This window comes from Triticum urartu, chromosome 6A (assembly GCF_056163025.1).
Source record: "Triticum urartu cultivar PI428250 chromosome 6A, HENAU_Tu73, whole genome shotgun sequence".
NCBI lineage: Eukaryota > Viridiplantae > Streptophyta > Magnoliopsida > Poales > Poaceae > Triticum > Triticum urartu.
In genome coordinates, this window is record NC_141878.1 from 537161481 (window position 1) to 537183780 (window position 22300).

Below are 22300 nucleotides of genomic sequence, written 5' to 3' on the forward strand. Positions count from 1 at the left end.
CACGGACATGTCCCTGCCCTGGTCTCAAGCTCGTTGCACCTAGATTAGAGCATCTCTAGCAGACCCCGTAAAAAGACCTGACCCGCAAAATAACCGTCAATATATGGGTTGACGCGAAAAATTCTGCCCAACCAGACCCCGCAAACGCGTCCGACCCGTAAATATTTTTGAGGGGCGCGACAAAATCTCGTCCCCAACCCGCGAATACACTGGTTTCCACCTCGCCCCTACGGTGCCCCTTATCCCAGGAAAGCGGTTGGCGGGAGGGATATTTCAGCCCGCGCCTTTTCCCCACCTCCTTCCGCCGCCGCCAGCCATTGGTTCCGTCCGTCCGCCGCTGGCGATTCCGGCCAAATCCGCGGGCGGAATCGCGCCACGGGGACGCCCCTACCGTCTTCCACCGAGCCGCTGCACCCCCTCCCCCGGATCCGCCGAGCCGAGCCGCCCCTAGTCGCCGTCGCCGCTGGAGAGCCACCGCCCCCGAGCCGCCGGTGAGTTTTTAGTTGCGTTTGTGCCGAATGGTATGCATAGTCGGTTAACGCGGCGTGCGTTTTTTGTGAATTTAGATGGAATTGAGCCCGTGCAAGAAGTTTTTGCTCGACGATTCGTTCGATTCGGACAACTCGGATGTTGAGACGCTGCTTGCCAACTATCGCCAGCAGACATTGGTGATGGCCCTTGCCGTGAAGGAGCACGAAGATGAGAACCAAAAGAGGCGGCGAGGATCGACCGTCGGTCATCTTTGCATTCCTCGAAATCGCCATCTTGGAAACAAGATGTTGATGCAAGATTACTTCGCGGAGAATCCAACATACCCGCCGCACCTCTTCCGGAGAAGGTACCAAATGCGCCAATCTCTTTTTGTGAAAATTGTTCAAGCTTGCGAGGCCAATTGTCGGTATTTTACTCAAATAAGAAATGTCGCGGGCTTGAAGGGATTTAGTGCATATCAGAAAATCTCGACAGCTATGAGGGTAGTTGCATACGGCATTCCGGCTGACTATGTCGATGAGTACCTTCGCGTTGGTGAAGATACCACAATTGAGTCAGTGCGTAGGTTTGCCAAAGTGATCGCCCGTGTCTTTGGTCCTGAATATCTTCGGACACCCAACGAGGAAGACACAAAAAAATTATGGCATCTAATGAGAGAAGAGGTTGGCTTGGCATGCTAGGTAGTATTGACTGTATGCATTGGACTTGAAAAAATTGCCCGAAGGCATGGCACAGAATGTATTGTGGCAAGTCTCGTGATGCCACAATTGTGCTAGAGGCCATAGCATCCGAGGATTTATGGATTTGGCTTTGCTTTTTTTTGGTATGCCGGGTACTCTCAATGATATCAATGTGTTGCAACGGTCTTATTTATTTGCTAGGCTAGCTAGTGGTGATGCTCCTGCTTGCACCTACACTATCAGTGTGCATGAATACACAAAGGCGTACTATCTTGCAGGTGGTATATACCCTCCTTGGTGCACATTTTTCAAGAGCATCAAAGAACCCACAACTAGGAAACAATGTGAATTTGCAAGGGTGCAAGAGACGGCCCAAAAAGATATTGAAAAAGCATTTGGGGTTTTGCAATCTAGGTTTGCCATTGTTCGTGGTCCTACTCGTTTTTGGGACAAGCGGACTTTGAAAAACATCATGACATGATGCGTTATTCTTCACAATATGATTCTCGAAGATGAGAGAGACATGAACTTGGAGTTCTTCTATGATAATGCGGGTAGCCGTGTGAAACCAGTTAGAGACCCTAACCGCATTAGAGCTTTTGTTCATACCTACAAGGAGATTGAAAATGCAAACACCCACTTTTAGCTTCAGGAGGATCTCATTGAGCACCATTGTCAAAGGGCTGGACAGTAACAAAACTCATTTTTCTATTCATTTTCATTTAATTCATGTGTTATTTGTATTCGGGACAAGTTTTATATTGAATTATTTAGTTTGCTTCGATGATTTGAATAATTATTTGTAATGTGGATGATTGTTGTATTGTGATGTCATATTGATATTTTTTCTGAATAATTATTTGTAAAGTAGATGATTGTTGTATTATGGAGTGGCATTAATATTTGCGGGCCGGCAGGAGCGGCGCCCGAGCAGACCCCGCAAAGCCGACCCGTAAAAGAGCATATTCCGTGAATATCCTTTTATACTGGTCCGTTATGCGGAATCTGACTCTGTGGCCGCCCGCACTGGCCCGCAAAGCCATTTTTCCGCGAACTACAAACGTGTTTTCCGGGTCGGCATGAAGGAAATATGCCCTAGAGGCAATAATAAAGTTGTTATTTATATTTCCTTATATCATGGTAAATGTTTATTATTCATGCTAGAATTGTATTAACCGAAAACTTAATACATGTGTGAATACATAGACAAACAGAGTGTCACTAGTTTGCCTCTACTTGACTAGCTCGTTGAATCAATGATGGTTATGTTTCCTAACCATAGACATGAGTTGTCATTTGATTAACGGGATCACATCATTAGAGAATGATATGATTGACTTGACCCATCCGTTAGCTTAGCACGATGATTGTTTAGTTTGTTGCTATTGCTTTCTCCATAACTATACATGTTCCTATGACTATGAGATCATGCAACTCCCGAATACCGGAGGAACACTTTGTGTGCTACCAAACGTCACAACGTAACTAGGTGATTATAAAGATGCTCTACAGGTGTCTCCGATGGTGTTTGTTGAGTTGGCATGGATCAAGATTAGGATTTGTCACTCCGATTGTCGGAGAGGTATCTCTGGGCCCTCTCGGTAATGTACATCACAATAAGCCTTGCAAGCAATGTAGCTAATGAGTTAGTATGGGATGTAGCATTATGGAACGAGTAAAGAGACTTGCCGGTAACGAGATTGAACTAGTTATTGAGATACCGACGATCGAATCTCGGGCAAGTAACGTACCGATGACAAAGGGAACAACGTATGTTGTTATGCGGTTTGACCGATAAAGATCTTCGTAGAATATGTAGGAACCAGTATGAGCATCCAGGTTCCGCTATTGGTTATTGATCGGAGATTAGTCTCGGTCATGTCTACATAGTTCTCGAACCCGTAGGGTCCGCACGCTTAACGTTCGGTGACGATCGGTATTATGAGTTTATGTGTTTTGATGTATCGAAGGTAGTTCAGAGTTCCGGATATGATCATGGACATGATGAGGAGTCTCGAAATGGTCGAGACATAAATATCAATATATTGGACGGCTATATTCGGACACGGAAGTGTTCCGGATGATTTCGGAGAAAACCGGAGTGCCGGAGGGGTTACCGGAACCCCTCGGGGAAGTATTGGGCCTTGGTGGGCCTTAGGGGAGAGAGAGGGCAACAGCCCAGGAGGTGGCGCCCCCCAAGGGGAGTCCGAATAGGACTAGGGGAGGGGGCCCTCTTTCCCTCTCCCTCTGCCTCTCTTTCCTTCCCCCTTCCTCCTTCCTAGTAGGACTAGGAAAGGATAAATCCTACTCCTACTAGGAGCAGAATTCCTCCTCTCCTTGGGCGCCACTAGGGTCGGCCGGCCTCCCCCATGCTCCTTTATATACGGGGGCAGGGGGCACCCTAGAACACACAAGTTGATTGTTCCAAGCCGTGTGTGGTGCCCCCCTCCACCATAATCCACCTCGGTCACATCGTAGCGGTGCTTACGCGAAGCCCTGTTACGGTAGCAACATCATCACCATCATCACGCCGTCGTGCTGACGAAGCTCTCCCTCTAAGCTCTACTGGATCGTGAGTTCGCGGGACGTCACCGAGCCGAATGTGTGCAGATCGCGGAGGTGTCGTACCTTCGGTGATGAGATCGGTCGATCGTGAAGACGTACGACTACATCAACCGCGTTGTCATAACGCTTCCGCTTACGGTCTACGAGGGTACATAGACGATACTCTCCCCTCTCGTTGCTATGCATCACCATGATCTTGCGTGTGCGTAGGAATTTTTTTGAAATTACTGCATTCCCCAACAGTGGCATCCGAGCCAGGTTTATGCGTAGATGTTATATGCACGAGTAGAACACAAAGGAGTTGTGGGCGCGGGTATATACATATTGCTTGCCGTCACTAGTTGATTCTTGATTCGGCGGTATTGTTGGAAAAAGCGGCCCAGACCGACATTACGCGTACGCTTATGCGTGACTGGTTCTACCGACGTGCTTCACACATAGGTGGCTAGTGGGTGTCAGTTTCTCCAACTTTAGTTGAATTGGATTCAATGAACAATGTTCTTTCTGAAGATCAAAAAGCAATCACTATACCGCGTTGTGGTTTTTGATACGTAGGTAAGAACGGTTCTTGCTTAGCCCGTAGCTGCCACGTAAAACTTGCAACAACAAAGTAGAGGACGTCTAACTTGTTTTGCAGGGCATGTTGTGATGTGATATGGTCAAGACATGATGCTAAATTTTATTGTATGAGATGATCATGTTTTGTAACACAGTTATCGGCAACTGACAGGAGCCATATGGTTGTCGCTTTATTGTATGAAATGCAATCGCCATGTAATTGCTTTACTTTATCACTAAGCGGTAGCGATAGTCGTAGAAGCAGTAGTTGGCGAGACGGCAGCGATGCTTTGATGGAGATCAAGGTGTCAAGCCGGTGACGATGGTGATCATGACGGGGCTTTGGAGATGGAGATCAAAGGCACAAGATGATGATGGCCATATCATATCACTTATATTGATTGCATGTGATGTTTATCCTTTATGCATCTTATTTTGCTTAGTTTGGCAGTAGCATTATAAGATGATCTCTCACTAAATTTCAAGGTATAAGTGTTCTCCCCGAGTATGCACCGTTTGTAGCGACCAGACCTCAAACAGTCCGATCTCTGTGCTCACGTGTCATCCCTGGATCAGTAATGCTGACACCACACAGTACTTGGAGGATTTATAACAGAGTAGCAATCACACACTTATTACATCGAGTGTCTCAATAGAGAACTTATTACAATAAATATGGCTTAAGGCCATCTAATAACTATAACAGCGGAAGGCTTGGAATATAAGTGAGTCCATCAACTCCAACGGCATCACTGAGTATAGAACCACGACCTAAAACTCATTAATCGTCGTGTGAAAAGTCTGCAACATTAACGTTGCAGCCCGAAACGGGTCAGCACATGGAATATGCTGGCAAGGTAACACATAGAGAGTAATGGAATGAAACAGTTGTACTATATGCATATTTGGCTGGTGGAAAGCTCTATGGTTACAGTTTTGCGTAAAGCCAATTTTTTCCTACTGCAAAGGAATAAATTTTATTTAACTATCATGGTAGTTGTTAAACATTGAGAATGGTTGACAGCATTCTCAATCCCAATTAAGCATCATCATTAAACAAAACCCAACAAAATTAAATTTTAGAGTAACATGTTGAAATCCACATGATAATCCAGGTACTAGATACTCAAGATGTCCATAACCGGGGACACGTCTAACCATGATTAGTTTATACACTTTGCAGAGGTTTGCGCACTTTTCCCCACAAGACTCGATCGCCTCCGTTTGATTTCTCGCACTACATGGTGTTTGAGAAGACGGATGACCGAGACATAGTCTTTCAAAAGCGCTAGCACCTTACGATGGATAGACCGTTACACCTACTTTCCCCTACATCTGCTAGTCTACCCTGTAAGAGTTCGCACGACTTAATCAACTATGCTAGAGCCCATAATAGCTTGTGGCTGCACACGGAAGTTTCTAGTATGAAAAATCTCATGATCCCTTTGGGCCTGGGTGGCGGTCCATAAAAAAAAGGCAATCCTGGAATACCCTGGTACCTCAATCCACCCAGATGTGTGTTTAAGTTGCCACCTTAGATAAACCATTAATTAACAAACTCACATCTGTCATGGATATCACTCACCCAATTCACGTCTACTAGCATAGCATGGCAATAGTAAGCGAACGTAGAAGTAACTCCCAAAGGTTTGATAATATAACAGGTAATAGGTACTACCTCAACTACTTCCCATCCCACAATTTAATTAGATCCTAATCGTGCAATGTTTGAGGATTTATCTAATGCAATAAAAGTGGGTAGTAGGAGGTATGATCAAAGTGTTACTTGCCTTGCTGATGATCCGCGAAACCTAGAGATTCAAAGTAACAGGCGGCGCACTCCGGGTATTCTATCGCAGGCAAACAAACAAGCATACAATAAGTATTCATCTAATGCACAGGTAAAACTCAAACAAGAGATCTAACCAGAAGGTTCAACTTAAGAACTCCGGTTTGCAAAAAAATCAAATCAAACGAAGCAACGAAAGTCAAACGGCAAAAGAAACAGGTTTCGTTTATTATTCTGGATCTAGGGCAATTTTTACAGTGACAAAAACTTGTTTAAGTTGGTTAAACGGATAGAGGGTTTCGAGACGAAACTCCAGCGCTTGAATCGCCTGAATCCGATAAACGAGCGAAAAGTTACACTAAAACGAAAATCGGATCAGGAATCGTGATCAAAAAAATCGCGGATTAAATCCGAGAAAAAGAAAAACGACGAACGTTCGCTAGAACAAACGAACGCTCGCTATTTAAATAAATCAGAAAAAAACACCGATCTATTTAAAAAACAGAAATAAAAAACCGACGAAAACCGACGGGGTTTTTTTTCTTATAAAATAATTAAAACGGCACGCGGATCGAGGCGACCTCGGGTGGCGGGTCGGCGGTGGCGGCGCGTGGATCGAGGCGCGACTAGGGTTAGGGTCGGCGGCGCGGCGGGCTTGGGCTGTCGGTGGCTCTGGTGGGATGGGGCGGCTCGGGCGGCGGCTATTTAAAGGCTGCCCCCGGGCGGAGTCCCGCTCGGGTACGGCCCGGAGTCGATTCGCGTTTTTTTAAATTATTTCGGCAAAAAAACAAATAAAAGAAATACTAAACGGACTCCCAAAATCCCGAAATAAATTTTCCCGGGCTTCTAAAATCAAGCCGCACAAGGTGAACATTTATTTGGGGCCTAAATGCAATTTTGAAAAACGCACATTTTTCCTAAATTCAAATAAAATACCGAAAAACTTCGAAATAAAATCTTATTTGATTTTATTATTAAATCCGCAATATTTCTTTATTTTGGGAAAGTCATTTTATTCCCTCTCTCATATTTTTGTAATAGAAATAATTGATGATAAAATAACTAAAATCAAATGATCCTATTCTCAAAATTCGAGAAAACTCAAATATGAAAATAACGAAATCCCCAACTCTCTCCATGGGTCCTTGAGTTGCGTGGAATTTCTAGGATCAAAACCAAAAGCAAATAAATTATGATATGCAATGATGGTCTAATGTATAACATTCCAAATTGAGGATTTGGGATGTTACACCGTTGCTACAGTTCGTCGTGCCGAGACACCACGTGATGATCAGGTATGATAAGCTCTATGTTCACATACAACGGGTGCAAGCCAGTTTTGCACACGCGGAATACTCGGGTTAAACTTGACGAGCCTAGTATATGCAGATATGGCCTCGGAACACTGGAGACCGAAAGGTCAAGCGTGAATCATATAGTAGATATGATCAACATAGTGATGTTCACCATTGAAAACTACTCCATCTCACGTGATGATCGGACATGGTTTAGTTGATATGGATCACGTGATCACTTAGATGATTAGAGAGATGTCTATCTAAGTGGGAGTTCTTAAGTAATTTGATTAATTGAACTTTAATTTATCATGAACTTAGTACCTGATAGTATTTTGCATGTCTATGTTGTTGTAGATAGCTGACCCGTGCTATTATTTGATTGAATTTTAATGCGTTCCTAGAGAAAGCTAAGTTGAAATATGATGGTAGAAACTACACGGATTGGGTCCGTAACTTTAGGATTATTCTCATTGGTGCACAGAAGAATTACGTCCTGGAAGCACCGCTAGGTGACAAACCCGCTGCAGGAGCAACGCCAGATGTTGTGAACACCTGGCAGAGTAAAGCTGATGACTACTCGATAGTTTAGTGTGCCATGCTTTACGGCTTAGAACTGGGACTTCAACGACGTTTTGAACGTCATGGAGCATATGAGATGTTCCAGGAGTTGAAGTTAATATTTCAAGCAAATGCCCGGATTGAGAGATATGAAGTCTTCAATAAGTTCTACAGCTACAAGATGGAGGAGAATAGTTCTGTCAGTGAACATATACTCAGAATGTCTGGGTACCACAACCACTTGACTCAACTAGGAGTTAATCTTCTTGATGATAGTGTCATTGACAGAGTTTTTCAATCACTGCCACCAAGCTACAAGAGCTTCGTGATGAACTATAATATTCAAGGGATGGATAAGACTGTTGGGGAACGCATTAATTTCAAAAAAATTCCTGCGCACACATCATGGTGATGCATAGCAACGAGAGGGGAGAGTGTCGTCCATGTACCCTCGTGGACCGTAAGCGGAAGCGTTATGACAACGCGGTTGATGTAGTCGTACTGAAGGAAATATGCCCTAGAGGCAATAATAAAGTTGTTATTTATATTTCCTTATATCATGATAAATGTTTATTATTCATGCTATAATTGTATTAACCGGAAACTTAGTACATGTGTGAATACATAGACAAACAGAGTGTCACTAGTTTGCCTCTACTTGACCAGCTCGTTGAATCAATGATGGTTATGTTTCCTAACCATAGACATGAGTTGTCATTTGATTAATGGGATCACATCATTAGAGAATGATGTGATTGACTTGACCCATCCGTTATCTTAGCACGATGATTAGTTTGTTGCTATTGCTTTCTTCATGACTTGTACGTGTTCCTATGACTATGAGATTATGCAACTCCCGAGTACTGGAGGAACACTTTGTGTGCTACCAAACGTCGCAACGTAACTGGGTGATTATAAAGGTGCTCTATAGGTGTCTCCGATAGTGCATGTTGAGTTGGCATAGATCAAGATTAGGATTTGTCACTCCGATTGTCGGAGAGGTATCTCTGGGCCCTTTCGGTAATGCACATCACTATAAGCCTTGCAAGCATTGTGACTAATGAGTTAGTTGCGGGATGATGCATTACGGAACGAGTAAAGAGACTTGCCGGTAACGAGATTGAACTAGGTATTGAGATACCGATGATCGAATCTCGGGCAAGTAACATACCGATGACAAAGGGAACAACGTATGTTCTTATGCGGTTTGACCGATAAAGATCTTCATAGAATATGTAGGAACCAATATGAGCATCCAGGTGCCGCTATTGGTTATTGACCGGAGATGAGTCTCGGTCATGTCTACATAGTTCTCGAACCCGTAGGGTCCGCAAGCTTAAAGTTCGGTGACGATCGGTAATATGAGTTTATGCGTTTTGATGTACCTAAGGTAGTTCGGAGTCCCGGATATGATCATGGACATGACGAGGAGTCTCCAAATGGTCGAGACATAAAGATTGATATATTGGAAGCCTATATTTGAACATCGGAATAGTTCTGGGTGAAATCGGGATTTCACCGGAGTGCCAGGGGGGTTATCGGAACCCCCCGGGGGTTAATGGTCCTTGTTGGGCCCTAGTGGAGAGAGAGAGGGGCCGGCCAGGGCAGGCCACGAGCCCCCTCCCCTTGAGTCCGAATAGGACAAGGAAGGGGGGCGGCGCCCCCGTTGCCTTTCCCCCTCTCCCACTCCTTCTTTCCCCCTCCTAGTGGGACTAGGAAAGGGGAGTTGTAACGCCCTCGATGCGGCTATAGCTCCCACGTGTCGAGGCACGACTTAGAGACATAACCGCATTGAAAGCAATGTCGCAAGTTAGGCAATCTTCACAACATCCCATGTAATATAGATAATAAAAGGGGAGATACATAGTTGGCTTACACTCGCCACGTCAATCAAAGTACATAAATAGCATTACAACATTCAAACACTCATGGCCCGACTACGGCGCCAAAATAAAAGATAAACCCAACAAGCGACACGGTCCCGATCACCCCAACTAGGCACCACTACTGATCATCAGGGAAAGACACGTAGTATCGGCGCGAGTCCTCGTCGAACTCCCACTTGAGCTCAAGCGCGTCATCTAGAACGGAATCGTCAGGCCCTGCATCTGGTTTGGAAGTAATCTGTGAGCCACAGGGACTCAACAATCTCGCACCCTCGCGATCAAGACTATTTAAGCTTATAGGTAAGGCAAGGTAAATATGTGGAGCTGCAGCAAGCGACTAGCATATATGGTGGCAAACCTGTTCGCAAAAGAGAGCGAGAAGAGAAGGCAAAGCGCGAACGAGTAACTAGGGAAACCTGCGGCAAGCATTACTCCAACACCGTGTTCACTTCCCGGACTCCGCCGAGAAGAGACCATCACGGCAACTCACACAGTTGATTCATTTTAATTAAGTTAAGGTTCAATGATAGAGGCGAGGATGTCCCGATCTTTCAATGAGATGATAACTATCGATTTGGTGGAGACGATTTTGACGATCCGACTACAAACGTGCACGACGTTGCGCCTTAGCAATCGCTAAACCAATCTCCTGGGGTTACTGACGATGCCGGAAGCACGGTCAGCCTGACCACGAAGGTCTATTCCTGCAAGCAATCGAAGAACGAGCAAGAATATGATAAAGCAATATGAATATTGCAAATATATATGAGGTATTGATAATGGTGGGGATCCGTAAGCGGTCTTGGTCTGGTCGTTGGACACAAACGAAGTACATGAAGTTGCAATGGCTAACTTTTAACTAAACAAATCCCAAGGAAAAAGCTACTAGATGGATCTACTTATATAGGAGCAAGGGGTGGCGGCCAAGGAGGTGGTAGGACGTTCCAAGGCAGCCTAAAACTAACCCTAGGTCGTACAAGGCTCATGGGCCCAAGTGGAGGTGATGCAACATCTTTGGGCTTGTAGTTTGACTCGGATTCTGCTGCAACGTCAGATTGTTTCGTCCGTAACTCAATGCTCCGGACGAATTTGAAGGTGAATCCAATTGGGTTGGAAAGAGAACGAAATCTAGTTTCCAACAAAAAAAGAATCACCCAATTCGGAGTCCGTATGAAAAAGTTGTTGGCGTTTTGAGTCAGGTATGTCTCTGCAGTCCGAATCTGAATCCAGAATGTGAGAGACTTGGACTCTATCTTCTCTTGACCCAAAAGTGACGTGAGAGGACTTTTTGAACACAACCTAAACTTCTCCTTTTCCCTTATCTTCATATGTGGATTGTACAAATGTCCCATACACCTGCAATTAGACAAAACACAAAAGTGTGTGAAGTATTTTTGTTCTGGATAACATAAATAGATTATTGAATAGTTTGCATTAGAAATCACCTGACAAATATGCATGTATGCAATATTTTTGGTCGTATCCAAGGTAGTCATGTCCTCATCATCCTCCCCTTTTTGAAAACAAAGCCGTCCTCGACGTTGCTTAATCTGAAATGTGGCTAACAAAAGAGACAAGGTGTACATGTTGTATATGTATATGTCATCCAGTTTAACTTCCCTTGATTTTTGCACGTATGACACATGTATACATGAGTAACTTTCATAGTTCATAAAAACTAAAGCCAAAAAATTATCACAAGAAGTAGAAGACATGAAAATATTAAAACTCAGTTTGCACATATAAGTGAAGCTCTTATTCATTTCAAAAGATTCGCAACGTTCATCATTAAACCATCCCAACTTTGGTGAATAAAACTTACTTGCATCAAATTTACATGCTACAACATGCTTAAATAAGCAAACATGCAATAAGTCATTGGACACAGAATCATCACCAAGATTGGAGGCCATATCAAAATGATTAAACATTAGTTCTTTTGCATCAACAGTTAATTCAATGGGTGCACTCAAAATTGTTGATATTTCAGTTGTTTGATCACATGACGCATTCATGACAGTAACAAGATTCTCTAAAATAGATGGTGTGCTCAAATCAACAGGTAACTCAATACATGACGCATTCAAGTTAACTAGGCATGCATCATTCTCATGTGAAGTTATATCATCAATACCTTTACTGTTACCTTGTGGCAAAGATGTAGCTGATGCAGGTACGGACGTTGACAATGTACCATACCCTTGAGATGATGTCGCGCTCATAATCCGAGGTGCAATGATGGAGTAACCCACCGGCGGTGGTGAGCATGAACTGGAATAGTAGTTGTTATAGTCACCTAATGCATCCTCATGTATCTGTCTCTCAAAGGTACAAGCACGGACATACATACCAGTAATGCAACGAGGAATATACTGAAATCTTGCCTGAATATCATGGTTCAAACCACCAAAAAATCTATTCATTGTATCATTCTCAGATTCTTCTATGTCACAATGATGCATATAAGATTTGAACTCTTGGTAGTAAGCATGAACAGTGTTGTTGCCTTGTTTAAATTGTTCAAATTTGCGAAGCAATTCACGACGATAATAAGGAGGGAAAAATTGTTGTCTCATTACAGCTTTCAAAACTTTCCAAGTTGTGGGTTGGTTATCAATGTTTTTCTTACAATGTACACTCCACCAAACAGAAGCAAAATTAGTAAATGCTCTAGTGGCTGCTTGCACTCGCTCAAGTTCAAAAAAGTCATGGTGACTAAAAACTTGTTCTACTTTAAGCTCCCAAGCTAGATAAGTAGTAGGATTAAATCTACCCTCAAATGACGGTAAAAAGATAACCTGGCCATGTGCTTGTGTGTGTTGTCCCAACTCTCGTGATGGTGAAGATGTGTCCGTCATCCAATAACTTCTATCTTCGGATCCTGTCATGATTAGTAGAAACAAGAAACAAAATTCAAGAATAATGTTCCTATGAACTACTAGGGTGTGGTGGTAAAGCGCTCACAGTAAAGCAAATATCAATATCTTACAAGTTCTTACCAAGCAGCAGGTGGTGACAGGCAACTAGCAGGGTCAAATAACTCTGAAGATTGTGTAAAGCGATTGCTAGGAAAACGTACATATACACGGTGTAGAAATATGTGGAGCTGGGTTGGCTATATATGGTAGCAAAAGATTAGCAATAATCAATTCAGAGATGCAATGTTGAATAAACGCTCAACGACGGTACTGTGCTGATCCTAGGCTAGACCGAACTAGAGACACGAGCCTAGAACACTAATGAGGTCACGTCGTAGCACAACTAGCATCAATGAAGGATACTAAGTAGCTCTGGACAGCAAGATATAAGTGAAGATCACAACGGCAGTAAAGATAATGATGTGAAACAACAGCCAAGCAGGATATATCAACAACTTTGTCTCCAACTTTCCTCTGAAAAAGTTTGTGCTGATTTTTTTGAATTTTTTTTTCAAGAATGGGATTGACTCAAGCTTTCAAACACCAAAGGAATCGCTCAATTCCGAGTTGATATGAGGAGTCAAAAAATTCGAAAACTGGCCTGAAAAACTGGAATAAGCTATATTCATGAACTTCGGAGGACAAAAAGACCTATTTAGAATCCGATTTTGAGGTGCCAAATATTGAACTAGCTTATTCAACTATTTAGATGCGACTCGTCGCTAGCTTTTGTTTGAGTACTCGCGGAGGCAAAACGGACTTCATATGAGGAAGTTATGCCTATTTTACTGAACAGTGCACAAAACAGATTCCAATCCGAATTCAACTACGAGATTGAGTCTAAAAAGATCCGAATTTTGTTTTTTTTCTTCTCTCTTTTTTTTCCTCACACTTTTTTTTTCTTTCTCTCCTTTTTTTCTCTGACTTTTTTTCTCTTTTTTTTTTCTCTTGTTTTTTTCTCTCTTTTTTTCTCCCTCTTTTCAGAACAAACTAGATAAGATGCAGATTGGATCAAGCGAAGATGTGAACGATCTCAACTATTATTATGACAATGAATGGTGGATAGCACGTGGTGGAAATTGATGGATGGGTGGTGGACAACGGAAGAGATAATGATGCAGCGGTGGCGTGACTAATGTGAACAGAACTCGAAACTCTAAACAAACTAGACACTAAGACCAGGAACTCGACACGACGATGCAACCGATAATTCAACTATGCAAGCAATGAAAAGAAAATTGCAAAGGCTCAGACTGGCTTGGACCAAGGATAAATAGATCTAACTCTTTTTTTGTGGCTTTTTCTTGGACAATAGGTAAGAAAATAAATCTAATCTAGGAAAACTGGAAATTCTCACCGAGCAACCTGAAAACTGATACCACTTGATAGAGGCGAGGGTGTCCCGATCTTTCGATGAGATGATAACTATCGATTTGGTGGAGACGAATTTGATGATCCGACTACAAACGTGCACAACGTTGCGCCTTAGCAATCGCTAAACCAATCTCCTGAGGTTACTGACGATGCCGGAAGCACGGTCAGCCTGACCACGAAGGTCTATTCCTGCAAGCAATCAAAGAACGAGCAAGAATATGATAAAGCAATATGAATATTGCAAATATATATGAGGTATTGATAATGGTGGGGATCCGTAAGCGGTCTTGGTCTGGTCGTTGGACACAAACGAAGTACACGAAGTTGCAATGGCTAACTTTTAACTAAACAAATCCCAAGGAAAAAGCTACTAGATGGATGTACTTATATAGGAGCAAGGGCTGGCGGCCAAGGAGGTGGGAGGACGTCCCAAGGAAGCCTAAAACTAACCCTAGGTCGTACAAGGCTCATGGGCCCAAGTGGAGGTGATGCAACACCTTTGGGCTTGTAGTTTGACTCGGATTCTGCTGCAACGTTAGATTGTTTCGTCCGTAACTCAACGCTCCGGACGAATTTGAAGGTGAATCCAATTGGGTTGGAAAGAGAACGAAATCTAGTTTCCAACAAAAAATGAATCACCCAATTCGGAGTCCGTATGAAAAAGTTGTTGGCGTTTTGAGTCAGGTATGTCTGTGCAGTCCGAATCTGAATCCAGAACGTGAGAGACTTGGACTCTATCTTCTCTTGACCCAAAAGTGACGTGAGAGGACTTTTTGAACACAACCTAAACTTCTCCTTTTCCCTTATCTTCATATGTGGATTGTACAAATGTCCCATACACCTGCAATTAGACAAAACACAAAAGTGTGTGAAGTATTTTTGTTCTGGATAACATAAATAGATTATTCAATAGTTTGCATTAGAAATCACCTGACAAATATGCATGTATGCAATATTTTTGGTCGTATCCAAGGTAGTCATGTCCTCATTATTCAAGTTATCTACAGCCGGACATTAACAAATTCCCATCTGCCCAAAACCACGGGCACGGCTTTTGAAAGTTCAATTCCCTACAGGGGAGTCCCAACTTAGCCCATGACAAGCTCTCATGGTCAACAAAGGAATAGACCTTCTCCCGAGACATTCCGATCAGACTCGGTATCTCGGTTCTACAAGACACTTCGACAAGTTAAAACAAATCCAGCAACACCGCCCGAATGTGTCGACAAATCCCGATAGGAGCTGCACATATCTCGTTCTCAGGGCACACTCAGATTGTCCAAACTTCCGGTAGGCCAGCCCAGAGTTGCCCCTGGTGGCCACCGGCGGCTGACGAGGTGGACCAACACTCAGAGGAGTACTGGCCCGAGGGGTTTAAAATAAGATGACCCTCGGGCTCCGGAAACCCAAGGGAAAAAGGGCTAGGTGGCAAATGGTAAAACCAAGGTTGGGCATTGCTGCAAAAGCTTTAATCAAGGCGAACTATTAAGGGGTTCCCATTATCACCCAACTGTGTAAGGAACGTAAAATCCGGGAACATAACACCGATATGACGGAAACTAGGGCGGCAAGAGTGGAACAAAACACTAGGCGAGAGGCCGAGCCTTCCACCCTTTACCAAGTATATAGATGCATTACGATAACAAGATAATATAATGATAACCCAACAAGTAAATAATGTTCCAACAAGGAACGGTCTCCAATCTTCACCTGCAACTAACAACGCTATAAGAGGGGCTGAGCAAAGCGGTAACATAGCCAATCAACGGTTTGCTAGGACATGGTGGGTTAGAGGTTTGGTTCAACAATATAGGAGGCATGATAAGCAAGTGGTAGGTCGCAGCATAGGCATAGCAAAAGAGCGAGCATCTAGCAAAGCAAAGATAGTAGTGATTTCGAGGGTATGATCATCTTGCCTGCAAAGTTGTCAGAGTAGACTGGATCCTCGAAAGCAAACTCAACGGGCTCCTCGTTAGCGAACTCGTCTCCCGGCTCTACCCAAACAAGACAAACAAGCAACAAGGGAACAATCAACCATGTGCAAACTCAAACAACATGATGCAAAGATGGTATGCTATGCGGGATGTGATATGGGATGCATATGCAAGATTTGACAAGGAATGCATGAACCTGTCCTCAACTTGAAAATCCAAGTGTGCCACTGGAAAGGTGAGGTGAAACCGCTTGAAAATGATATAAAGAACGCCGGAATCGGAGTTACGGTTTGAAAATGGCAAGCGATTCAAATATGACCACGTTCTGCGATTTACAGCAAGTAGCCGACTAGATGCAACAAGATGAACATGCTACAGCACCCAAACATGGCGTCCAAATACATGGCAGGGATCCACTCATGATGATTAACAAAAGACTAGCACTGAGCTACGGTCAATTAATCCATTAACAGGTTCAAACAAGCATGGCAAAAATGCATTTGGTAAACAGATTTCAGACTTAGTGAAATTAACACTTGTCTGGAATTTCAGATCAGGTAGCCCACTTTGGAGCATGAAAATTATATGCTACAGGACCTGAACATGGCAAAGTAAAGCATGACATGGAGCTACGCAAAGAGCTTAACAAAAGTCTCTTAGTGACCTTGAGCCAAAAGGGATCAGAAAATACATTTGCAAGCATGTGAACATGGCAAAAACATAATCAGTTCTCAGACTTAGTGAAAACTGGAGCATGCTGAAACAGATATCAAGTAGGCATGTTTACGAGCTCGATGCACTCACTACAGAGCAAGTCATGACAAACTAAGCATACACCCATCAAAAAATACATAAAATACAAGCTAGACATGGCAAGAACAATAACATAGCATGCACGGATCAACTACAACATCCTCGGCAAAATTGCTAACAAGTAGACAATCTGCCCAGATTCACGAAATGACAAAAGTAGAGCTCGATTGACTCAAGCTAGGGTGCTCCATAATTGCAAACAAAGATATGGATGGATAGAGCACTACAAGATTAACAAAACATCTTTATTGATCATCCTCAAAAGAGGCACGGATCACTAGAAAACAACATGAACATATGGCATAATGAGATAAACAGACCAAGGACTTAGTGGAAATGCTAAGTCCCTGAAATCAGCATTAACGAATGCTCCACTTTGCAAGCTTGTGCTAGTCACCACACACATCACAAAATACATCGATTGCACCTCTGGATAGATGGCAAAACATATAACAAAACTCATGTAGAGCTTAGGGGCATATCATGCACACAATAAACATGGAAAAAATGACAAATATCTAATTGGAGCAGCAGATCTGACAATTATCTCAAATAGCACTCTTCTAACAGCATTTCGGACATCAAGATGGACTCAAATGAAAATTATGCAATGAGATGAAATGACGTGCTCTCTGAAGCGAACATTTTGATATGCTATATGCCCAAAACGGAGCTACGAATGCAAAGTTACGATGCGATGAACCAGGGCAAAATAATTAGGGTTTCGGGCAAAAAGTCAACCCGAGATAAATCTCAGATCTAGATCCGTCCGGCACGCTTTACGAGGATCGCCGGAAATCTTGAAAGTCGCCAGAGTCCTTGCGCGTGGGGGGAGTTGCCGGAGCTGCCGAAGTGGCGGCGCCGGCGCGGCGCGGCGAGGCGGCCGCGGGCGCGGCGGCCGGGGCGGCGGGCACCGGTGGCCGGGGCGGCGCCGGCGGAGGTTGGTGGCGGCGGAGGTCACAAGTGGCCGGCGCGGAGGGAGAGGCGGCGGGCGCGGCCGGCTCCGGTGGCGATGGCGGCGGGGTGCGGCGCGATGGGCTCCGCGGGCCCGCGCTAGGCTCGGCGGGCCGCAGAGGCGGCGGCGGCGACGGTTGCCATGTGGCGGCGGCGGGGGCGAAATGGACATGTCCGTCGGTGGCTGTTGTGTCCGGCGACGCGCGATGATGAGTGGATCTAGGGTTTTCGGGGGGAAGGAGAAGGAGATTTTTGGGGGTGTCTTTATATAGGCATAGAGGGAGCTAGGATTGTCCAAATGAGGTGCGGTTTTCGGCCACGCAATCGTGATCGAACGCTCTAGATGATGGAGAGGGTTTTGGTGGGTTTTGGGCCAACTTGGAGGGGTGTTGGGCTGCAACACACACGAGGCCTTTTCGGTCCCTCGGTTAACCGTAGGAGCATCAAACGAAGTCCAAATGGCACGAAACTTGACAGGCGGTCTACCGGTAGTAAACCAAGGCCGCTTGTCAAGTCTCGGTCCAATCCGGAAATGTTTAATCCCCACACACAAAAGAAAGGTAGAAATGACCACCGGAGGAGAATGGAGTGCCGGAATGCAAAACGGACAACGGGGAGAATGCTCGGATGCATGAGATGAACACGTATGCAAATGAAATGCACATGATGACATGATATGAGATGCATGACAACGACAACAACACACAGAGACAAAAACCCGAACCCGAGAAAATAAAATAACTTAACGCCGGAAACGGCAAGAGTTGGATTACATATTAGGCAAATCATATCCGGGGTGTTACAACACTCCACCACTATGAAAGGATCTCGTCCCGAGATCTAGGACTGAAAGAACGCCGGGTATTCAAAACGGAGGTGATCCTCGTGTTCCCAGGTAGCTTCACGGTCGGAATGGTGTGACCACTTGACTTTGAGGAATTTGATTGACTTGTTGCGAGTCTTGCGTTCAGTCTCTTCAAGAATAGCAACGGGGTGCTCACGATAAGAGAGATCTTCTTGGAGCTCAATGTCCTCGAAGTTGACGGTGCGGTCAGGAGTCTTGAAGCACTTTCGGAGCTGAGAGACATGGAACACGTCATGAACATTTGCAAAGTTTGAAGGAAGCTCGAGTTGATAGGCGAGATCGCCTCTCTTGCTGACAATCTTGAAAGGTCCCACGTATCTAGGGGCAAGCTTCCCTTTGATACCGAAGCGACGAGTACCTTTCATTGGAGAGACGTGGAGGTAAACATGATCTCCGATCTCGAAAGCCAAATCACGGTGCTTACTATCATAGTAGCTCTTCTGGCGTGATTGGGCTGCTTTGAGGTTATCTCGAATGACTTTGCACATCTCCTCTGCCTCTGTGATTAAGTCATTTCCCAGAAGTTGACGTTCACCGGTTTCAGACCAGTTGAGAGGGGTACGGCACTTCCTGCCATACAGAATTTCAAATGGGGCCTTGCCCGAACTTGCTTGAAAACTATTGTTGTAGGAGAATTCAGCATAAGGAAGACAATCCTCCCACTTCATGCCGAAGGAGATCACACAAGCCCTGAGCATATCTTCAAGAATCTGGTTGACACGCTCGACTTGACCGCTAGTTTGAGGATGGAAAGCTGTGCTAAAGCGGATGTTGGTGCCCATGGCCTTCTGGAAAGAATCCCAAAACTTGGAGGTAAAGATGCTGCCACGGTCTGAAGAGATCAGTTGTGGAATACCGTGCAGAGAGACAATCCGAGAGGTATAGAGTTCCGCCAATTGAGCTGCAGTCATTGACTCTTTGATAGGCAGAAAATGAGCCACTTTAGTGAGTTTGTTGATGACAATGAATATAGCATCATTGCCACGTTTGGACTTTGGAAACCCAGTCACGAAGTCCATCTCAATGTGGTCAAACTTCCATTCTGGAATGGCAAGAGGTTGGAGGAGACCCGCTGGCCTTTGGTGTTCTGCCTTCACTCTTCTGCAGACATCACACTCATTCACGAACTGAGCGATCTCGCGCTTCATTCGAGTCCACCAATAAGCCTGCTTGAGGTCCTGATACATCTTCGTGCTCCCAGGGTGAATGGAGAGGAGAGAATTGTGAGCCTCGTTCATGATCACTTTACGAAGGTCACCGTTGGGCACAATAATACGATCCTCGAAGAAGAGAGTATCCTTGTCATCAAGGCGGTAGCACTTGTACTTGGATTGACTCTTGGCAATCCCAATCTTCACCTTTTTCACCATAGTATCAATAAGCTGGGCTTGGTGAATCTGGTCTTCCAAGGTAGGAGAGACTTGAAGGTTGGCGAGGAAACCTTGAGGAACCACTTGCAGATTAAGTTTGCGGAAAGCTTCACAAAGTTCGGGTTGATAAGGCTTGAGAATCAGACTGTTGCAATAAGCCTTCCTGCTCAATGCGTCAGCAATCACATTGGCCTTGCCTGGAGTATACTCGATACTCGGATTATACTCTTGAATCATTTCGACCCAGTGAGTCTGCCTGAGGTTGAGATTAGGCTGAGTGAAGATGTACTTGAGACTCTTGTGGTCAGTGAAAATGTCCACTTTTCTTCCCAATAAGAGATGTCTCCAAGTCAAAAGAGCATGCACAACTGCCGCCAACTCGAGATCATGAGTGGGGTAGTTCTTCTCGTTGGGCTTCAACTGGCGAGAGGTATAAGCCACAACTTTCTTCTCTTGCATCAACATTGTGCCGAGACCTTGGAGAGAGGCATCACAAAAGACCTCGTACGGCTTGGATTCATCAGGAGGAGTCAGAACTAGAGCAGTGACCAATTTCTCTTTCAAAGTGTTGAAAGCAATGCCACACTCCAGAGACCAAACGTACTTGACGTGCTTCTGGAGAAGATTTGAGAGAGGCTTCGCGATCTTAGAAAAGTTTTCAACAAATATTCGACAGTAGCTTGCGAGACCGAGGAAGCTACGGAGTTGCTTCACGTTCTGAGGTGGTTCCCAATTCACAATTGCAGACACCTTCTCAGGATTCACCGCAATGCCCTTGGCAGAGATGATATGACCAAGATAAGGAACCTCATCGAGCCAAAATTCGCACTTGGAGAACTTGGCGTAGAACTTGTGTTCCCTGAGCTTATCGAGCACCAAACGCAAGTGCTTGGCATGATCTTCCTTGTTCTTCGAAAAGACCAGAATGTTGTCGAGATAGACCAAAATGAAGTCATTGGTGTAGGTGTTGAAGATGAAGTTCATCATGCGAGAGAAAGTCGGAGGAGCGTTGACGAGGCCAAAAGACATGACAGTGTATTCATATGAACCAAAGCTTTTCCCGAAAGCCGTCTTGGGAATATCTTGCTCACGGATTCGGATCTGATGATAACCCATACGGAGATCAAGCTTGGAGAATACTTGGGCACCTTTGAGTTGTTCGAACGGCTCGTTGATGTTGGGAAGTGGGTATTTGTTCTTGATGGTCTTCTTGTTCAATGGACGGTAATCAACACAAAGTCAGTCCGTTCCATCCTTCTTCTTCACAAAAAGAACACCACAACCCCACGGAGAAAAACTAGGCCGGATGAGACCCATTATCTCTTGAACATCGAGTTGCTTCTTCAGCTCCTTCAACTCTTCAGGTCCGAGCTTGTAAGGACGCTTGCACACAGGTTCTGTGCCAGGCTCAAGATCGATGACGAATTCAACTGGCCGGTGCGGAGGCATTCCTGGAAGCTCTTCTGGAAAGACGTCTTGATACTCGCAAACGACTGGAATTTGCGAGATAGCATCCAGTTCACCCTTGTCATTGATAGAAAACAGACAGATAGTATTATCCCGAGTGGCAAAGACAATTACATCCTCAGACGAATGAGTCAATTGAATCTGCCTGGCTACACAATCAAGCTGAGCCTTGTGTTTAGAAAGCCAATCCATCCCGAGAATAAGATCAATATCCGAGTTACCAAGAACCATTGGAGAAGCCAGAAATTTGAAGTCACCCAACATGATAGAAATATCCGGGATCTCGTGGTTAGCGAGCAAACATCTACCCGGAGAGACAACTGCTAACGGTGTATGCATAACTTGGGAAATCAACTCATGCTTAGATGCAAAAGGTTTCGAGATGAAACAATGCGATGCACCAGTGTCAAAAAGAACTTTTGCAGGAACATCGTTAACAGGAAGGTTACCCATGATGACATCTGACGAGTCCTCTGCCTGAGCTGCGTTCATCAAGTTGACCTTGGCGTGCTTGGGGTTATGCTTGACCACAACTGTACTTGCCGATCTCACAGGAGGAGGAGGAGGGAGACGCCTCTGATTGAAGCATTTGTTGGCATAGTGACCCTTCTATTGACACTTGTTGCACGTGACCTCTAAAAGAGGACGGTGATACGGAGCACTCGATCTTGGAGCTTGAGACGAAGTCTTGTTCTGAAAGCCAGGGTTGGGTGGGTGGGAAGATCCACTGCCACCTTTGCTCTTCTGCTGATATGGCTGATGGAACGGAGGAGGAGGAA